Source organism: Acinonyx jubatus, chromosome C1 (genome assembly GCF_027475565.1).
Source record: "Acinonyx jubatus isolate Ajub_Pintada_27869175 chromosome C1, VMU_Ajub_asm_v1.0, whole genome shotgun sequence".
NCBI lineage: Eukaryota > Metazoa > Chordata > Mammalia > Carnivora > Felidae > Acinonyx > Acinonyx jubatus.
The window spans coordinates 115516910-115535607 of NC_069381.1; the positions used below are offsets into that span (position 1 = coordinate 115516910).

The following is an 18698-nucleotide window of genomic DNA, read 5'->3' on the forward strand; positions in this document are numbered from 1 at the left end:
TCAGGGACGTAGGTTTATTTAATCCCAACGATAGCTGTGGATGATCAGCCTTGCTTTACAGATGAGAAACTGAAGGTCAGGGCAAGGCTTAGCATCTTGTCCACGGTCATGCAGACAGCAGGTGACACAGAACCAGGACTCCAGTCTGGGCCAGTCGGTCACCAGAAGCCTGGGCTCCTGACCACTGGGCTAGGTGGCTTTCCCTGCAGGTCCTGGGGCTCTGGGAATGGCAATGTGCCAGAGCCTGCACCTGGGGTCCCTTGGCATCAACAGCCTGTCATGGCTGAGCCTGCCATGTGGACTTCACCTCTGGTGGGCAAGGACCCAACTCTCTTACATGCACCCTGCAGCCCCTGTGTCTACCCCTGGACTGAGCAGGTGACTAATGGACAGGACCAGGCAGCCACAGTGCCTCAGCAAGGGCCGGGTCGTTGTGCCCGGCCCCTGGGGGAGCTGCGTCTGCTGTAGGCTGGCTTACTCCAGCCACCACTCTCTCTTCAGGGCGCTCACCCCAGATCAGAACCCAGACCGGGCCTCCGTGGTCATAGCTGAAGGGTTGACTCTGAGCACAGGTCTCTACCCTCACCTCCCTGACCACAGATGTCGGCATAGAGGAGGTCGAGGGGGTTGGAATGATGGACTCAGGTCATGCACGGCCTCCTCCAGCCGTCGGTCTGCCCGCCGATGACCATCTGGCACACTGACAAACTTTGTGCTCCCCTCCCTGCTTGCACAGGAGGTTCCCTGGCTCCTCTGCCTCCGGCACCGGGCGATGCTATCTGCCTGTGCTCACCCTGGAAGGCCCGGAACCCTCCGTTGCTTCCTGAACTGGTGTGCTTGCAGTGGGAGTTGAGAAACATAATAAATGGGCCCAGCCCCGTGTGCAGCACCTAATTTGCAATAATATTGAAGTCTCCAACAATAACTCATTTACTCTTATAATAAATATATAAAAAAAGACAAATTGCTACATTGAACATGCATTTTCTTCACCGCAAGTAGCTGCTACCCCAGGGAGAAAGCCCTGTGCTGCTAACTAATAGTAAATCCTTTGGAAAATCATGTGTCATAATGATGGACAACCAGGGAAGGGGTATTAAATAGATTTAGAGGTTAGCTACTCTAACAAGAACAAAAGACGTCCTTTGCAAACCTGCACCTATAAGAGCACAGATCAGCCTCTGATTAGCACTCACCTTCTGACAGCCCAGGTGCAGAGAAGGAAAGAAAAGTTTCTGTCCTGGGCGGGTGTGGCTGGCAGGGTGTCAGCACAGAGGCACTGGGCAGAAGGAGCGTGGGGGACGCCTGGGCGTGTGCGGGCTCCAGGAGCAGGGCTCTCCAGCTCTGCCAGGATCCCTAGAGGGAAAGCCTCACCTCCATTTCCTTCAGAGAAGAAGCCAGCCCATTCTATGCATCCAGGAAGCAAAACCTCAGGGAGCACCCATAAGGCCCAGCTTAGTGCAGACGTGGGATATGCAAGGAGGACACTATCTCTGGGAAGAGAGCTTTGCCCTTGGGGTAAGGCTCTGATGGGCAAGCCCTGGGAGCACCAGCCAGCCTTGGCTGTGGATGCCAGGCAGGGAACACTTCCTGCAGGAGCTGAGCTAGTGTTAAAGCCCAGTGGCCCGGGCCTGAAGGACAGAGCTGGGGAAAAAACTGCCTTGTTCTCCCGTTAGTTCGGGACTGGTATGGCCATGAGTCATTCTTTCCAGTCTGTTTCTCCAAGTTCCATGATTTGCCTTCCTCAATTTGGGAATCCTAGTCTCAAGGACGGGGTTGACAGCTGTGTCTCAAACCCCCGAGCAGTCCCTTCCCGCTCTCTGCCGTTCTCTGTATGAGTCTCTGGTGTGACAGAGGAGGAAGGTGACCATCAAGTAGGTTGTAGGACTTGCGGAAAACGCCCAGGCTCTGGGGCTCCAGGAGCTGGGGATGGCCCTGGGGCAGGAGCGGGGTCTAGAGCCGGCACATGGCATAGCCACTTGGAGGAATCACGGCCAAGTCACCTCAGCAGTACTTGGAGGGGCAGAGGCACAATCTCACCACAGACGTCCAGGGCCGCCGACCCACACCCTGCCCCCCAACGACAAGCTGGCACTCAGCTGACAGTGGGGTGAGTCAAAGTCACTTGTAAAGTTCAAGTTCTGGTACAACACGAATCTCCCTACAAACCCCCCGGGGGCTGGGGGCCCGCGGCCCGCTCTGGTCCTGTGAGACCCGAGCCAAGGTGCTCCCAACCACAGAACTCAGTTTCCTCACCTGCAGAATGGGGGAGTAGCTCAGACACTACGCACCATCCCTACAGTTCTCACCACTGGGTTTGCTCACTCGGTCAACGAATACAAGTAATCTACAGCCCTGAAATACCCCATAGAGACAGAGGCGAGTCCACGAAAACAGAAAACAGTGTTGCAAACCTCGTGCTTTCCTTCAGAGCGTGAACCTCTCCAGGCACCAACGAGCATGTGCGGGTTCTGCAAACCCACCTTTGCCGACATGCACAGGCACCACTCGCACTGTTGTGATAGACTTTGCTTAAAACTCCGTATTACGTAGTCTTAGCCCAACACACTTACACGTTTTAGGATTTGGAGATTTCCCCCAAAAACCTTAGAAAGAGAAACAAACTACTAAACCAAGTGGAGAAAGCCGGGGGCGGGGGCGGGGGCGGGGGGGGGGGCGGTGCGCTGCAGTCTGGAGCACAGGAGGGGATGTCCTTTCACCTCTGAAAATAGGCTCGCTTACATTTCCTTCCTTCCTTAGCTGCTCCATTCCTCTGACTTCAAAATACAAATACAGATTTGATTTCACGGCGCTTTATGCTTCTGGGATTGCCAAAGTGTTCCTCCGCTGGCTTCCAGCATCTCACTTCTGGAAACCTTTCTATAGTTTCAGCAACACTGCCTGATGATTGATGACTATTTTGTGAGTGCTATCAGTTTACTATTTTAACCAATATATCATAAATCAGGAAGAGGGATGCTGGGTCCAAATGGAGAGTGTAGCTTTCACTCATTACCTGGGAGGATTATAGCCATTTCATAAAATCCATTATCTAGGGAAAGGATCCTATTGGCGGGGGCCAGCAAAATTCATTTCATGCTTCAAAAGTTTGTGATGGGGCTGGCTAGAAAAAAAAAAAACTAAATTGTTTGGAAGGTGGGGATCATGATTTGTTTAAAAACCACAAATGGCCAAGACTGAGCTGTGTCCATTATACCCAAATGGCACTTCGTACTCAAATGCTGAGGCACCGTCAGTCCCAGGGCCCAGCCCCCTGACCACAGCCGTCCCAAGTCTCACCAACAGCCTGACAGAGCAGGAAGTGCTGCTCCCTCCCTGCCCCCACTCCAGTCCAGGCCAGGGTCATCTCTTCTAGGCCCGGTCGTGGTCCCCTCCATGGCCTCCAGTCCTGTCTCAACATGGCGGCTAGAGGGGTTTTCCTACACTACCACCTGGTCGTGTCCTTCCTGCTGCTCCAAGGATGCCTACGACATCAGGTGGCCCGTCTCCTTGCCCCTCACCAGTCCTGGGGTTGTGACTTCTCTCCCCCACGCCCCCCACCTCCAGAGGATGCCCACACCCTGCTTCCTCTGTCAAGAATGGCTTCTCCTCCAGAATCCAGGGGAGGGCCCTCCCAGCTGACAGCTGCTGTTGCCCTATGATCTACTACTTGAGGATTTCCAGCCATTTCTCCTTTAGCACGGTCACTCTGATTTGATTTGTGGTCGCTGTCCCCGTTTCCCCAAGGCAGCCACCAGGAAGGCCTTACCTCCTGACCTAACTTTGTTTCCAACTGGTGAAAGGAAAATACCAATGTCTGAGGAACCAGTCCCGGCAAGGCAGGGGGTTGAGGGGGGCCTCCCTCCCTGCCTGTCCTTCTCCTGAGACTGTCTAGCCAGGTAGCAGTTTACAAGGCCTTAGGGGCAGCACCACCCCACTGGGACAAGTCCCCTTGCTTTTAGAGCCCCAGGGGTCCCCTGAAGCCCAGGCCAAGCAAGGGCTTCTGGGAAGCCCAAAGAAGGAAGAATCTAAAAGAGGTTTTACAAAAAGGGCAGGAGGAAAGAGGAGGGATGATGAAGAAAAGTGTCTTCCAGATTTTGCCAAGCCTCTAGAACATTCTTTTTGAGTATGACTTTGTTTCCTTCTCTCCTGAAAGCAACGTTCCCCCAATTCATTCCTCATGTGAAAACAGCACCTTCCCCAGGGAAGCTCAGATTTAACACACACGTGTTCCTCAGAGCTGAGGCTCCGCAGACAATAAAGATTCTTGTCTTCGAGTCCTCCTGGCTGCTAAGACCACCGGGAATTGAGGCGGTGTAGACTGAGCTCTCAGAAGCTGGGCTTTGCCATGTTTCAGAAGAAACTCGCAGTTCAAAGCTCTGGCTGGCACCCCAAGAGTTTGAGGGGCCAGGAGTAGTGCGGGAGCGGGGAGCAGGGGAAGACAACGCTTGTGGCCAAGGATGTGAATTCTCTCACCGCCCGCCCCCCCCCCCCCCACCCCATCAGTCCCCATCCGGCAGCCTGAGTCACTTAACTTTCCTCCAGTTCTGTCCTTAGGGTCCATGATCCTCCCCTCCCTCCTCCCCTGCCCTCCCTGCTGTGACCACCAGCTCCCTTCCCCACCGCGCACCGCCCCTCCCTCCCTCCCTCCCAGCCGAGCCCCTGCCTCTGGAGCTGCAAACTTGGAGCGCAGCGGACTCGGACTCGGGGAAGGCGCGCGGGGAGCAGAAAGCGCAGGCCAGGCCTGTGGAGACAAGCGCGGCTGCCTCCTCATTTCCACTTGAAGCGTGGCAGGAAAGCTACCTTTCTCCTTCAACTTACCCTGCGTGGCCGGGAGGGCGGAGGGACCCCGCCTGATGGGGCGGCAGTGCTGGGAGGGCACCGGTCTGGAGGCCGCCGAGAGCCGTGGGATGGAGCGGCGGGAGGGAACATCAAGTGGCCGCCGGGAGGGAGGGGGCGGGCGGGAGGTGGGGCCGCATGAATCATTTATGACCGGGCGGCAGAGGGTTTAGGAAACGCTCTCTCCCTCGCTCACTAATGTAAAGGCTGGGGATCTGGCTGCGGCTGCTGGGCAGCAAACCTTCTTGCTGGGAGAAGTGGCCCACCTGCTTGTCCTCCAGGGTAGGGGCTGTCCTGGGGAGAGGGTCCAAAGCCTGGGTAACCGTGGTGCCCCGAGCTCCCAGCTCTGCAGCCCCAAAAGAGGGCCAGGGTGGGACCTTAGGGACATCTGGACCTGAGGGCCTGCTGGGTAAGATGGGGAAATTGAGGCCCACAGGGGGGAGGGTGACCTGTACAAGGTACACAGTGAGGCTGTGAAAAAGACATAACTGCCCCCCCCCCTTCACAGCCCCTCCCCACTATCTCCTGCCTCTTCTGGAAGATTACCTGGTTCCCTCTGCAGCTCCTTGCAGACACTGAGGGCCACAAAACGAGGGAGCAGAGTCCCCGCAAGCAGGGTGGCCCCTCACACGCAGGGGTCACAAGAGGACCTGACTCCATCCCCAACAAGCTGAAATGACACTAATTGAGTTTCAGCCTTCTGAATGTGGAATCCTTTTCGGGCTGCGGAAAACCACTCCCCACCCTTCCTTTCCCTTTCACAGGAAGGGGGGACATGGCAAGCACCCTGGGCAGGAGTTGCCATCACACAGAAGGTTGGAGCCTTCGCTGCTCGCTTTGCAGGGTGGGGGTTCACCAGGTGAGGTCCGCCAGGAGCCCTCATCCTGCTCAGTCTCCACCCTCCCACCTCCACCCCCACTTGCCAGGTGCTGAGCCAGGAGGATAGTGTATTTTCCGCCAAAGGAGCAAGAGGAATACTGGGGTGGGGAGGGGTCAATATCATTGTCACCTTTACCACTCTCCACCCCCAGTGACATTCTGTACCCTTTTTCCCATTTGGTCTCAAGGCGTGGAGAATAGAATAGAATATGAAAGCAGACATTCATTAGGTCCCCAAAAGGGAGGTTCTGCCTTAAGTCATGGAATTAACATAAGTATAAGATGCTTGAGCTCTAACCGGGCACAGAAAGGGAGGGGGGAAGGCCTGACCTAGAGGAGGAACCAGCCACCCCCTTCCCATGCCCTGACCCACCCTGGCCCCTGGCGCTCCAAGCCCTCCCACACACACCTTCAGGAGCACAGTCTGAGGCCCTGAAAGCAAGACTGGTCTCTTACAGAGGGGGTGGAGCCTAGGGGACCCACTCCTAAGCCAGGAAGCAGCCCAGGCCTCCATGGCTTCCCTCCTTTTTCGAATGCACTGGTGCCTCCCTCCCTCAGCATAAGGAACAAGGAGTCATCAAAGTCCAGGCAGTTCTGCCCTCGGGCACAGGGTGTCAGGCTGGACTCAGCCCCCCTGCCCCTCGGCTCTCCCCTTCCTTTGAAGAGGGGTGCTGGGTCTAGGGAGAGGGTCCGACCTGCCTGCGCACACCGAGAGCGTCTGGCACAGAGCACAGGGCCAAGCCCCCTGCCTAGCAGGATCCGGGTCCCCTGGATCCCAGCGTGTGAACCCCACGCACTTCCTCTGAGCTGAGTCAAGGCTGCTTCCCTGCGGAGGGCAAGCTGGGGAGGAGATGGCCAAACCAGACGCTACTTGGGGAGTTGCAAAGGGGTCAGAGGTTTGTTTCAGTCGATTACACAAAGAGCTCATCCCCAAACCTCCTAAGTCAGCAAAACTAAAAAGCAGACCCCTTCTTGGGTGGTACTGCCTCAGATGGCACCACAAAGCCCACAAAAGGAAAACAAGGGAAGTGACCCAAACTTTGCCTCAGTCTCAGGGGAGCGAAGGGCCCAGGGAGGCTGGAGGCTGGCGGAACAGCGCCTCTGTCCCTGTCCTGAGGGAACCCGTGCCCAGAGTGCACACTTCCCTCTTGGTGTTGAGGGCACCGTGGAATCGTGACCCTTCCAACAGGAGTCAGGCGGCAATTGTGTGGGTGGGGGCAGGGGGTCACATGGAGACAGTTAGGAACCGGCCTAGCAGCTCTTTGCATGCGCATCCAGTGAGATTCCTCTCGGGTTAGGGCATGTGGCCATTCTGGAGCCTCCAAAAGTAGTACCATTACACCTTCAGGCATTCTAGAAGCTCAGGCTGCATTTATCCAGCCCTCCCCATCTCCCAGCACCCACTCCTGATATGACTCACGGAGGCAAGTGAGGGTGGCCTGAAGGGGCAGAATCCCCGACATCATCAACCTTCCCCTCAGGGCTTCCGTTCAGGGCCCAGAGTGGGGGGTATCACTGACACGGAGGAGGCTGCTTTCTGGGCCCCACAACCATCTCCAGAGACACTCCTTCCCAAGGTGTGTGCTCCTTCCATGCAGGCCTTCCTCACGCAGCCATGACTCTGAGCTCGTTCTCCTTGGCCAGGTTTGGGGGCATTTAAACAAACCCCATCTGTGACTTACGAGTGCCCCAGAGGGAGCAAAAGCCATGCTGTGTTAATGCCTGCCACAAGGAAGGGAACGTGGAGACACCCCCAGGCAACCTACCTGTCACCCCTGTCTCAGATATGCAGACACTCAGCGGTCTGCACAGAGCAGGACTCACAGGCCCAGAGGGTCATTTCAAACTGCCCGAGGGAGCCCATAACAGAAACAGCAAAAGTGGGAGGCACAGCCTGGCAGCGAAACCAGCCTACCTCTGTGCTCTCTCCAGGCGGGTGCAACCTCCCAGAGTCACATTCCCCAGAAGTAGCCTCCCCACCTCCTTCCTGTGTGTTCAGGCCCCGCAGCGGCCTCGAGGGTCCTCGACGGACCTCCTGTCTCCACTCTACCCTCAGAGAGCCTCCTCTGACAGGTTCTCACCCCGACACCTGCTCTCCACACCCTAGAAACTGGGCTCACCAAAATCTCGTACATGATGTCCAAATCCAGTCACTAGCCACAAATATCTACCTGTTTCTTCCGTCACCCCCCATATACAGGTCATTTTGTTGCCCGACTGGCCTCTACATTCACCCTAAGATGCCTGCAGGCCCACACCCTCCCTCCTGCCCTTGGCCCCTCTTCGGGCCTTCCTGGCTGGGCCACCCTGGCCTCACTCTCCTGTGGCTTATCTGTGCCTTAGAAGAATGTGGCATATCAGAGCCTTCATTTTATTCTGAATACAGGCAGTTCCCGCTTATAAATGAGCTGTGTTCTCAACGTTCCGCATTTTGTAAGCCGAAGATTTGAAACTCAAGTGTTTATTCTAAATAATGTACTAAATAATGTATCGTGGGTAGGTTTCCAGGTTAACGTGCAGCCGCCGAGGTGACCCATCATGTGGCTAGAATACGGCATGTTTGCAGTTAAAACCTCTATTTTGAAACTACAGCGCTTAGGAGTTAAGCAGGCTGAAAGCCAGCAAGCGTTCGATTAAAACAGAACGAAGACTGGTGTGTTACTCATGTTGAGTCCCGGTGGTTGGAGCAAAGCAGAAAGTCATCGTAAAAGCAGGGCTGGCTTGTATGTACTCTTGGGGTTGGGGGAGGGGAGGGCACGGATGGGCAGATGGTCCTGGCCGGAGCCTAAGTGGGTTGGGGGTACAGCGGAGGAGCAGGTGCCTGCCAGAGAAGTATCTGTGATAGCTCTTCTCACAGGGACTCAAAGCAAACCTGGGACTTCCAGGGTCGTCCAGTGGCCCCTCTCCACACACCAATGGGCATACTGTCTTCTCACTGGCCTGCTGACCTCATGCACGAAGACCCCTCACCAATAATAAGGCCATGTTGTGAGCGGTCTAAGCTAAGTCCTCCAACAGCCCAGCCACAGCAAAGGCTGCATGTAGGGCTCCAATCACTTTGCAGCCTGAAGAAGCAGGTAACTGTGAGCACCGATGAAAACCAAAGCTCACGCCGGGAGCTGACAGCCAGCCCCATGGCTGCTTCCGGAAGCCCTCTCTCACATCGTACCCAAAGGCAGCTGAGGGGGCCCGGAAGGCCTCTCTTTCCACTGCGTAGGGATGGATGGGAGACCGGGGCTGCCACCAGAAAGCACAAACACAATTTACCCTCTCAGCTCTAAGAAGGCCTGAGCCTGCTGCCCTCTCTGAGCCGGGGCCCTCAACACTTGATCCGGATTGTTAAAACCCCCTCATTCATCACAGTCAGCACAGACACCCGTAAAGCAATGATGAGCCAGACAGCCTGCGTCTCCTCAAAGACCTGAGAACAGGGCCTTGGCCCACCTGCCCACCTGCACGCTAAGTGCTCACAGCAGACCCATCCCAGCTGCAAAGGGATTCCAGCGCTTTCCAGCACTCGCACCTCCGGCCAGTCGAGCCCCGGGGAGAAACAGAGACAGAGGCAGCCGGGCAGACGCTGCTCAGGACGTTTACAAACAAGGAAACAAGAGTGTTGAAATCACACGGCCAGCTTGGTGGCAAGACAGACACGAGCCTGGACTGCCAGGAGGTCCTGGAAAGCGAGGACTGCCGTGTGTCTAGCACGCGGCCTGGCACCCAGCGGCTCACTGGCAGAGTGGCAGGTGAATCGTGTCCCTCTGTGAGGAGGCATCTCCTGTGTGGGCATTTGCTCATTCCACGAACATGTAGTAGATGCCTTTGGGGCCAGAGCTCATTCCAGGTCTCCTGCTCCCTCTGTGGCTCCCCTCTCATGTAGAGTCGTGGACTCGGGGGACCTGGTTTCCCCGGGCTCACGCTGCAAGGCACAGGTAAGCAAGAGGCTTTGAAGAGCCAAAGAAAAGGGCGGAGGTGTTGGAGAGAATCAGGAAAAGTGACCATAGGAAACTCCCCAAGTGCCACGGCCCCTAAGCTAAGGGACGGCTTCCCTTTGCCATCACAAGCAAGTCGCTGCAGGCTTGCCTGCCCAAGGCGGGCACCTTGTGTGACTTGTTCCCTTCGGGGAGAAAGAGGCAGAAAAAAACTTGCACACGGGGCCACGTCACCCCTTCCGTGGCGGCTGCGCATCTCCGTGTTCCTCCTCCCCATCTGGGGTGGCTCGCCCCTTAGATGTATAATGAATCAGGCAGTCGCTCATTAATAAAAAATGACAAGCGATCATCTCATTGAAATCCATCGAGCCGCCAGAGCCTGCAGACACAATCCCTGCCTCGCTCTCCGATTCCTCTGTGGGCCGGCGGTAATGAGTCTGTGGGGTGCACAGGCCAGCGAGTGGCGCTTACCGTGCAGGCAGGCAAGCCACCTTTCTGCGGTGGGCGGCCCAGGGCCCGTAGCTTAGTGCCTTTTCATCTGCATTAACAAAGGAGCTCAGCTCGGCAGGGCCCCAGTTCCCCCCAAGTCAGTAAGGTAGGGGTGTCACCAGGCTGCCGAAAGCTAGTCCTGTCCTTGTATCCAAAATCCACTGCATCATGTACCCAAGGGGGCCTGAGACCCAGCCAGACTTGGAGACTAAGCCATTTGGATGCTTTTTTGTCTTAAAAAGCAAGGGAGTGAGCAAAAGCACTTGACAGGATGGATGGTACAGGGTGGTTGGTCCCCAGCCCTAGGTCTGGCACCAAGACGCCCTCCTCAGCTCCTTTCACCGGGAGCTGAATCACAGGGAAGCCAGGCCCTGGTCAAGGGAAACACCACCTCCAGGAAGCCTCCCAGGATGCTCACAGGCCTGCCAGTGCATTCATTGTTTTATGCTTACTTTAGCATTTACTACATATGGGGCCCTATGTCCACTGTGCTGTTTTACAACGTTGGAGGTTGGTAGCCTTGACCGCAGACAGCCCTGGGATGGCATTCAGGCTCTGCCCCTCACAGGCTATGTGGCCTCAGGGATATCAGGGACCTGAGTTGTCTCATTTGTACAATGGGTGATGAAGCCTCTTGTGTAGAGAAGATGAAATGAGGCCACGTATTCAGAGCCTGAACCCATCACCCCATTATTGTACCATGAATGACAGCTGTCATTGCTGTAGGCACAGGTCTTGAGGCTCCTGGACCATAAGGGCCGAGTGGTCTAGCCCTTGGCCTTGCTTGAGTCAATTACACCAGGGTCACCGCGGCTGTGTGCCTCCCGCACGTGGGGGTTGCATCTGGGGCCATAACAATGAATCAGCTCCAACTGTCACGACCATCCTGGGAGGCAGGCACGGTTACCCCTACAGGACTAGAAGTGGGGTAATTCGCCCGGGGCCTCAGGGAGCTGGGTCACGGAGCCTGACTCCGTCCTTACTGCCACGTGTCTCACACTACCGCTGTCCTTCCGCTGCTCTGGAGCCCTCCACGACTCCCTAGTAACAATGCAGCCGGGCCCAGGCTCCAGGATGAGCCCTGCTTGCACATACCTTTCTCGCAAGACCTTCTTCCAAGACCAACGGGTTACACCCGGGCCCCTCGCACATCTTTGACGCACTAGCTGCCTGAAATGCCCACCCCGGGGCCTTCCACATCCATCCTTGGCCACTCCTCCTTCAAAACCAGCCACCCGTCCAAAGTGCCCCGTGACCCCTCCCGGTCATGGTGACTATTGCTGAGGTCCACTCCCAGAATCCTGACAGTGGGCTGAGTCCCAGGGGAGCCCTCCGAGCTTCTATAAATAACAGTGACAGCTGCCGGAACAGAGGCAGCTCCAGGGCCTGGGCCGGGGGCTTTTGTGAATCTCAGGACCCATGATGAAGGCAGGGCAGGGAGGATGCGCCCCACGGTGCAGGCTGAGCAAGATGGGATGTGAAGTGCCAACATTCACGCAGCTCTTTGGCGGCCCTGGGAGCAAAACCATGCCTTGGAGCATCTTGTGGCGTTGAAGGAGACAGAAATTCCCGCCAACGGTTGACCGGGCCAGCCTCATGCTCACCTGTGAATCAGGAGGTAAATCTGGACGCCGTCCTGGCCCACTGCCATTGCCTCCCGCCTGGAGGACTTTAACAACACCGCCCCCCCTACCCCGCCCTCTCGTGCTCACCAGTCTATTCTCTGCACCACCCTTGGCCACCATGATGAGCAGACAGGGCGGGGCGAGGCTCACGTTGCTGTATGTGCTCTGGGACTGTTAGCACGTGTCCTAGGAAGTATGTACAAGTTTTCAGTAACAAAAAGGGGGATAATCTGCAGGGTTGTTGTGAGGCTTAGCTGCCTTACTCATCACTCATTCATTCATCCAACACGGCTTCCGGCTCTTGTTTCAGGAAACGGCCCGTTTCTACGAGAGGGGAAGGGGCACCAGAGGGTTCTGGTGCCAATGGCATGCAAGACAAAGGAGGGATAGAGCAGAGAGGGCTCTGGACCCCCAGGCTTCGGCTTTTGCAAGCAACTCAGAGTATGACCTCAGGGTGCGGCCCCCCCCCCCCCCGCCCCCGGGCCTGAATGGCTCACCTTTAAAAAGGACAAAGGTTCCTTCCATCTCTGATGTTGCCAGATATTTGGGAGGACCCAGGGGGAGAGTCCCAGAAAATAGCAAGTAACCCGGGAGGCCTAGCCCCAGGCACCCTACTTTGGAAGACTGATGAAGAACGCCCTTGTAATGAAGCTATTAGCCAGGGTATCTTGGGGCACAGAGAGGCCACGCCCCACTCTGCTGCGCCTTGGCAGAGCCTGGCACAAGCCCAAGCCTCGTGCGGAGGCAGAGCCAGGGCAGGAATGCTCCAGTCCTGCCTGAGCCTGGAACACGCCAGGAGACGGCCCATTGCAAAACCCGGGCCTCAGGAGGTGGAGTCTGCACTACATTAAGAAACACTTTCCAAATGAGATAATTATTTAATAGGTAATAAATGGAGTCAGGGAGGGGGCAGAGGGAATTCAGTCCCTGGAACTGCATGCCTTCCCCGGAGCTGAGCCTCTTACCCTCCCCTCCTAATGCCTTTTCAGCCAAGCTCACCTCCACCCCTCGCCGGCTACTGAGAACCAACCCATTGGCCACTGGGCTGCACAGAGGGCCCACAGCAAAATGCCAGGCTGAATCCAAGCTGCCCTGTCCTCCGACAACTCAACAGCTTGTCTCTTCCCCGTCCTGCCCTAGGGACTACAGGCTCCAGTAGGGAAGACAGCAGGATTCAACAAGACAAAGGTGGGGCCAGGAGAGGGCAATAGTCACAAACCTCAGAGACCGCCCATTGCTGGCCCCGAAGTCTTGTCTCCTCAGAAAGCTTCATCTAGCCCTGCTTATTTCAACTCAACAAAGTGGAGGTGGGGGTGTCAATGGAGGTAAATCTATGGACATGGGAGAGGAAGGAACAACCACATGCCAGGGACCGTGTGGAGTGCCTACATGTACATTTAACCGCACAGAATGTTTGTATCTTGTTTCTTGATGAATAATGACACTGAGTCTCAGGGAGGTTACGTGACTTGTCAGGAACCAATCCCACTCTTGCCTGGCCTCAACATTTGCGCTCTTTCCACAGCAACAATGCTCTGCACCCCTCCTCCCCGACCCTGAACATTTGGCAGGTGCTCACTAAATGTGAATTCCCTTCCTACCTCAACCACTGCACACAGACACAGGCAATCCCAATCTCAAAGACTTTAAGTGTCTCTAGTAAGCCTTCCCTCAGCCCTCCTCCAAGGAGAGCTCTAAGAGAGGCACAAGAGAACCAGAAGCAACCATGACTCTGAGTGGAGGGGCTTACGGGCTGAGAGTGAGTCATGAAAAGAAGTCCAATCATAAGAAAATGGTAAGGAGGGTTTGCAAGGGCCAAGAGTCATGATCAGGCTAGGAGTGCAAAAAAGAAATTAAAGAACAGTATGGGGGTAGTTGTCCACAGGGGGCTACATTGACAAGGTATGGTCTGGATGGAAATGGCTGGAACATAGTAGGGAACTGATAAAAAAAATGTCGGATAGATGGGTGGGTAGGTGGATGGATGAATGGGTGATGGGTAGGTGGAAAGATGGGTATTTAGATGGATAGATGGGTGTTTGAATAGATGGGTGGATGGATGGATGGATGGGTGGATGGATGGTTGGATGGATGGATGGATGGATGGATGGATGGATGGATGGATGAGTGGGTAGACGGATGGGTGTTTGGTTGGATAGATGCATGTTTGAGTAGATGGATGGATAGGAGAGTATATGGGTGGATGTGGATGGATGGGCGGTGGATGGATGGATGGGTGATGGGTGGGTGGGTAGGAAAATGGATATTTGGATGCATAGATGGATGTTTGAGTAGATGGATGGATAGGTGGGTGGATGGGTCAGTGGGTGGATGGATGGGTGATAAGTGGATGAGTGGGTGGGTGAATAGATGGATGGATGGGTGGGTAGATGGAAGGATGGGTAGATGGCTAGGTGGGTGGATGAACGGTGAATAGATGGATGGATATTTGGGTAGATGGATGTTTGAGTAGATGGATGGATAGGTGGGTGGGTGGGAACTCTGTATCTGGGCATTTCCTCATCTTTCTATCTTCAGCATTCATCTTCACCTCACTCCTCTTTCCTCTCTTCCACGGTTATCTCAGCTCAAGTCTTCTTGATCCTCCACAGGCAGGTGCCCACAGAGGATGGACAGTGGCTTCAAAGACTAAGACTCACCACCCTGCATGTCTTGGAATGCATCACAAAGTCTTCCACTGGTCTTCTGACTAGCGCTGCCAAAAAGCATGAAGGGATGAGCTTTTCCTCTCAGCCTTCCCCTACCCCATCTTCCACAAGCCCTCGGCCCACACCTTTATTACCTCTGCCTGCCCAGGCAGCTCCCACCTCGATAAAAATCAAAGCGCCCCCGGGCCCAGTTCAACTCAAAGAGAGCCTATTCCCTCCGGGCCTGAAAACGATCCGGGTCCACCAACGGTCCAAGTTACCCATCAGAGGCCTCTCTGGCTGGGGTTTTATCCCCCTTCCAGTCACACGAGGCTGCTTCAGATGCCCCTGAGGAATGCACTGAGATAGCCAACAGAAGCAGCCCAGGAAGATGCTGGTGGGCAGATTAATGGGAGCATGGGGACAGGGAGGTATAATGGCACAGGGCTCAGGATCTCAGTACCCTGGAGCTCAAAGGCTCCTGGGATTCTTGGTCCTGTGGGGGTGTCTTATGGGCCAGTTCCTTTACACTGCATCTGGGCCCAGGCACTGCATAGCCTAAGGGCAGCAGAGATCCAGGGAGGGGGCAGGTCCACTTTAGAATGAGGTCCCCGACTGTCCAACTCTCTCCCTGGCCCCCCTTACTGCCCGCGGACTATCATGCTTCCTGACCAAGGAGCAGCTTTCCAAACCCTGACATACACGGGTGGCCCAAATCCCAACCTGGGGCCTGGTGGGAAAGAGCTGGAAAGGTGCAATCATGGTTCCGACTCCGGGAGGCAGCCACCAGAGCTCACCCTGGTCTCCATGTGAGATAGGTATCCTGTCAGAGGCAGGCACCCTTCCTCCCTGCACACTCCTGGCCGCCATCATGCTGGGCGCTCTGAGGAAGCAAAGGGAGCAAAGAGTGGAAGGAAGACTTCTTGTCCAGACCGGGCAGAAAAGAAGTCCGGACGGTGAGCAGGGAGAGCTCAGGCTCTGGAGTCAGCAGCCCAGGGTTGAGTTCGAATGACACGATCCTGGGTAAGTAACGCACCTCCTTGAGCCTGGATTTCCTTTCTGGAAAATGGGGACAAGCACAGTGACTTTGCTGTTATCACGAGCGCCTGCGATAAGGCAGATCAAAGTAGGTAGTGCACAAGTGGCAGCTGTTATTGCTGTAAATAACATAATTGACTTTCCTTAATGAACTTAATAGAACGGACGCATGCCTTAATGAGAAGGGAGGTGGTCCAACCCAGAGGGTAAGAGCAGGAGTCTGGGGTCAGACAGCCAGGTCTGGAGGCCTGGCGTTGCCACTTACTACTGGACCCCAGTCCAGTCACACCACCCCTCTGATCTCGCTTTCTTCAATTGCCCAACAGGGATCATGAGACTATTTTCTAGGAATGGCGGGGGGGGGGGGGGGGGGGGGGCGCGGATGCAATAAGCAAATGCATGTAAAACACAGCGGTGCCTGGAGCCTTAAGAAATGTTAGCTCACAGCGTTTTTATCATCTGCATCTGCCTGGGAGGCTCCAGGCCTTCTCTGGATGCTGCCTGGGTGGGAAAAGAATGGCACTCTGGGGGCACCTTTCGCTCCCCCTCTTACCCATTCTATAAACCTGCGAGCATTGGACCATGGCCCTCGCCTGGAACCTTTGCGGACGATGACCTGGCTGGATGGACCATTTGGATAAAAAGCAAAGGGTGGCTGTGACCAGTTTCCTTGAGTGGCTCACTCGGTGGCTTGGAGAACTCCAAGGGTGAGAACAGCCACGACAGAGCAGGCCGGGAGATGCCTCCAGCCCCTCCAGCCGCTCTCAGAGGGTCTGCACAAACTCCCTCCTGTAGGACCTTCCTTGATGGGCTGCCAACTGTTTCTCTATGTGAGTTTGCCTGCCTGGCGGATTCTATGTTTTCCTCTGCTGATCTGCTGTGTTTTTTTCAATTCTGACATCAATAAACCTCCTCTCACACAAGAAAGTCAGGGTCATGCTCTTAAGGCTCCAGGATGGACTGTGAGCATTGCTTCTCCCAGCCAATGATGGGGGCTTGGCCCTGGCAGGCCCTGGACTGCCCAGCATGGGGTGAAGCCGGGGGGGGGGGGGGGGGGTCGGTCTCCAAGTGTGGTCCTAGGCCCATGGCACCAGCATCGTCTGGGACTTCTCAGACAGGAACATTTCAAGCCCCATTCCAGCCCTACTGAATCAGAAACTCAGGGTGGAGCCAAAGAAACCTGGGTTTTAACAAGCCTTCTGGGTGATTCTGAGGCACACATGAAAGTCTGAGAACCCCCGCGGCTAAGCAAACAGCAGGCATTCAAAAGCCAATTCTGGTAGATATGCCTTCCTTCTGGTTTCTTCTCGTCCTCGGATGTGTCTCAACATTAAAAATGGAACAACCCAGAACATACACAGCGGAGACACAGCTAATGGGGTGACGTGAGAAATGATCCCTAGTGTGGCTGTAGCCTGGCAGGATTCCCGAGGCTGCTCAGGGACCCTGGTTTCATCTGGGTGCCACCACCTGTGGGGGAGGAGACAACCATACACACAGCACCCCTGGGAACTCCCCAGAAGCGGGACTGTTAGGCAAATATGACCTGTCCTCCCGGCCCGCAGGAGGTGCCGGGCAGCCCTTCCTGGAGGTAGGACCCAAGCGGGATCTGGAAAATGAGGATTCGCACAGACCTGTCAGGGATGCTTGCTGTTCCCGGGCCTTTGAAGCTCCTGTCTTCTTTGCCTAGCATACTTCCATGCTTTGGCAAACTCCTTTTCATCCTCTGAAACTCGACTCCAGCTCTGCCTTCTCCAGGAAGCCTTCCCTGACTCTACTCTCCACCCCCTGGGCTGCCCTTTTGGCTCCCTTTGCTCTTAACCCCTACACTATAACTGTCTACGCACTTGGTTAGGTTTTTTTCTACCAGAATGTGAGCAATCTGAGGGCAAGCATCTGTCTTACTCCCCGTTGTAGTTTCTGTACACGGTAGGCACTCAATAAATACTGCATGAATGAAGTAGACAGAAATAGGCTCAGGGAAACCCACAGGCCAGCATAGGTGGGAAGTGCCCAAGTGTCTCTGCTGTCATGGCCAAGCTGACCCACCTTGTGGGGGCCACACATCCCCATCACCGCTACCTCCAGCATCAAGCACCTGCAGCTCCCCGCACCCCACCCCGAGCCAGCTTTGCCTGGGACCATGCCAGCCAGTATCCCTCACAGGTGCCAGGAGGGCAGAACCACAGCACGGGGCCCAGGAGGGGGATCCTGACCCCCGGGGCCGTGCGGAGAGGGGCTTGGCACACACGTGCAGAAAAGAGGTGCCTCTCCCTCCCAATTTCAACCACGTGGAAGAGCAAAATTTCTATCGGGAAATGTAGAAAAAAAACACGACAATGCCACCTTACAGGTTTTTCTCTTTTCTTCCCCTTGATGGGCAAAGGCCTAGCTACTCGACAGACTAAGAAAAGACAGCGTGTGACAGCCAGCCAGCACAGCACTGGGCCCCAGAGCTCCCACTAACCAGGCCCGGGAGAGCCTCGCCTGCTCAGGACCTCTGCCAGGCCACAGGGGACTTTGCTACCCAGACCCAACGACGGAACCGAGTTACAAGTTCCTCCTCCACGGGCCCACCTCTCCTTGCAGGACCCCTCCCCACCGGGCCACTCTCCTGCCTTCTTTCCTCCCTCTCCAGGCCTCAGGCCCTGCAGGCTTGCGTCCGTCTGCCCCCAGAAAGCGGGTGGACAGAGTCTGAGCCATCTTTCCATGCTCGGAGGGGGCACAATGCATGGCACGCGAGGGCACAGGCAGTGCTGGCCGGCTGTTCCGCTGAATGGCAAAGGCCTGCCAAGGCATACGAGGTCCTCAGTACCAGAGACGGCTCAAAGGTCCTCTCTTCACTGGGACATTTGTATCCCAAGCCAAAGGAATGAACCTGTAATGGTGGAATTCAGCCCCAAGTTGGCTGGGGAGGCAGGAGAGGTGTCTGTGGGCAGAGAAACTTTCCTCAAACCAACCAAAGAGAAGCTGCTTCCCCCGTCTGTGTTTATGGGTGGCCCTGCCTCTGGAATGCTGGCACCAGCCCCTGGTGCCATCCCTCAGAAATGCACTTGTCCCTCAGCGCTGCCTTGACTTCTTTGGTGCCCTCGTGGCATTTCATCTGAGGCTGGGATGCCAGGCTCCTGTAGGGCAGCGCTTGCCAGCCCAGAGGCAAGGCAGGGTGTCAGTACCTCCCCTGGCCTGAAGCAGCCCCAGCCAGGCCCTTGGAGGAGGCTCCCGTGGATCTGTCTCTGCTGTCCATTGGCCTA

General features: G+C 55.7%; 1 protein-coding gene across 4 annotated transcripts in view; it reads right to left on the reverse strand.

Annotated features, from left to right (window-relative positions):
* GLI2 (GLI family zinc finger 2) overlaps window positions 1-18698 on the reverse strand; it is a 256148-nt gene that overhangs the window by 115172 nt on the left and 122278 nt on the right. The window contains exon 1 of one of the 4 annotated variants that reach the window (XM_053214888.1): window positions 4822-5387. The exons of the other annotated variants lie outside the window; for them this stretch is intronic. The gene's annotated coding sequence lies outside the window, so the exon portion shown is untranslated. Of the gene's footprint in view, window positions 1-4821; window positions 5388-18698 lie in introns of those variants that run through there. 4 annotated transcript variants of the gene reach the window in all.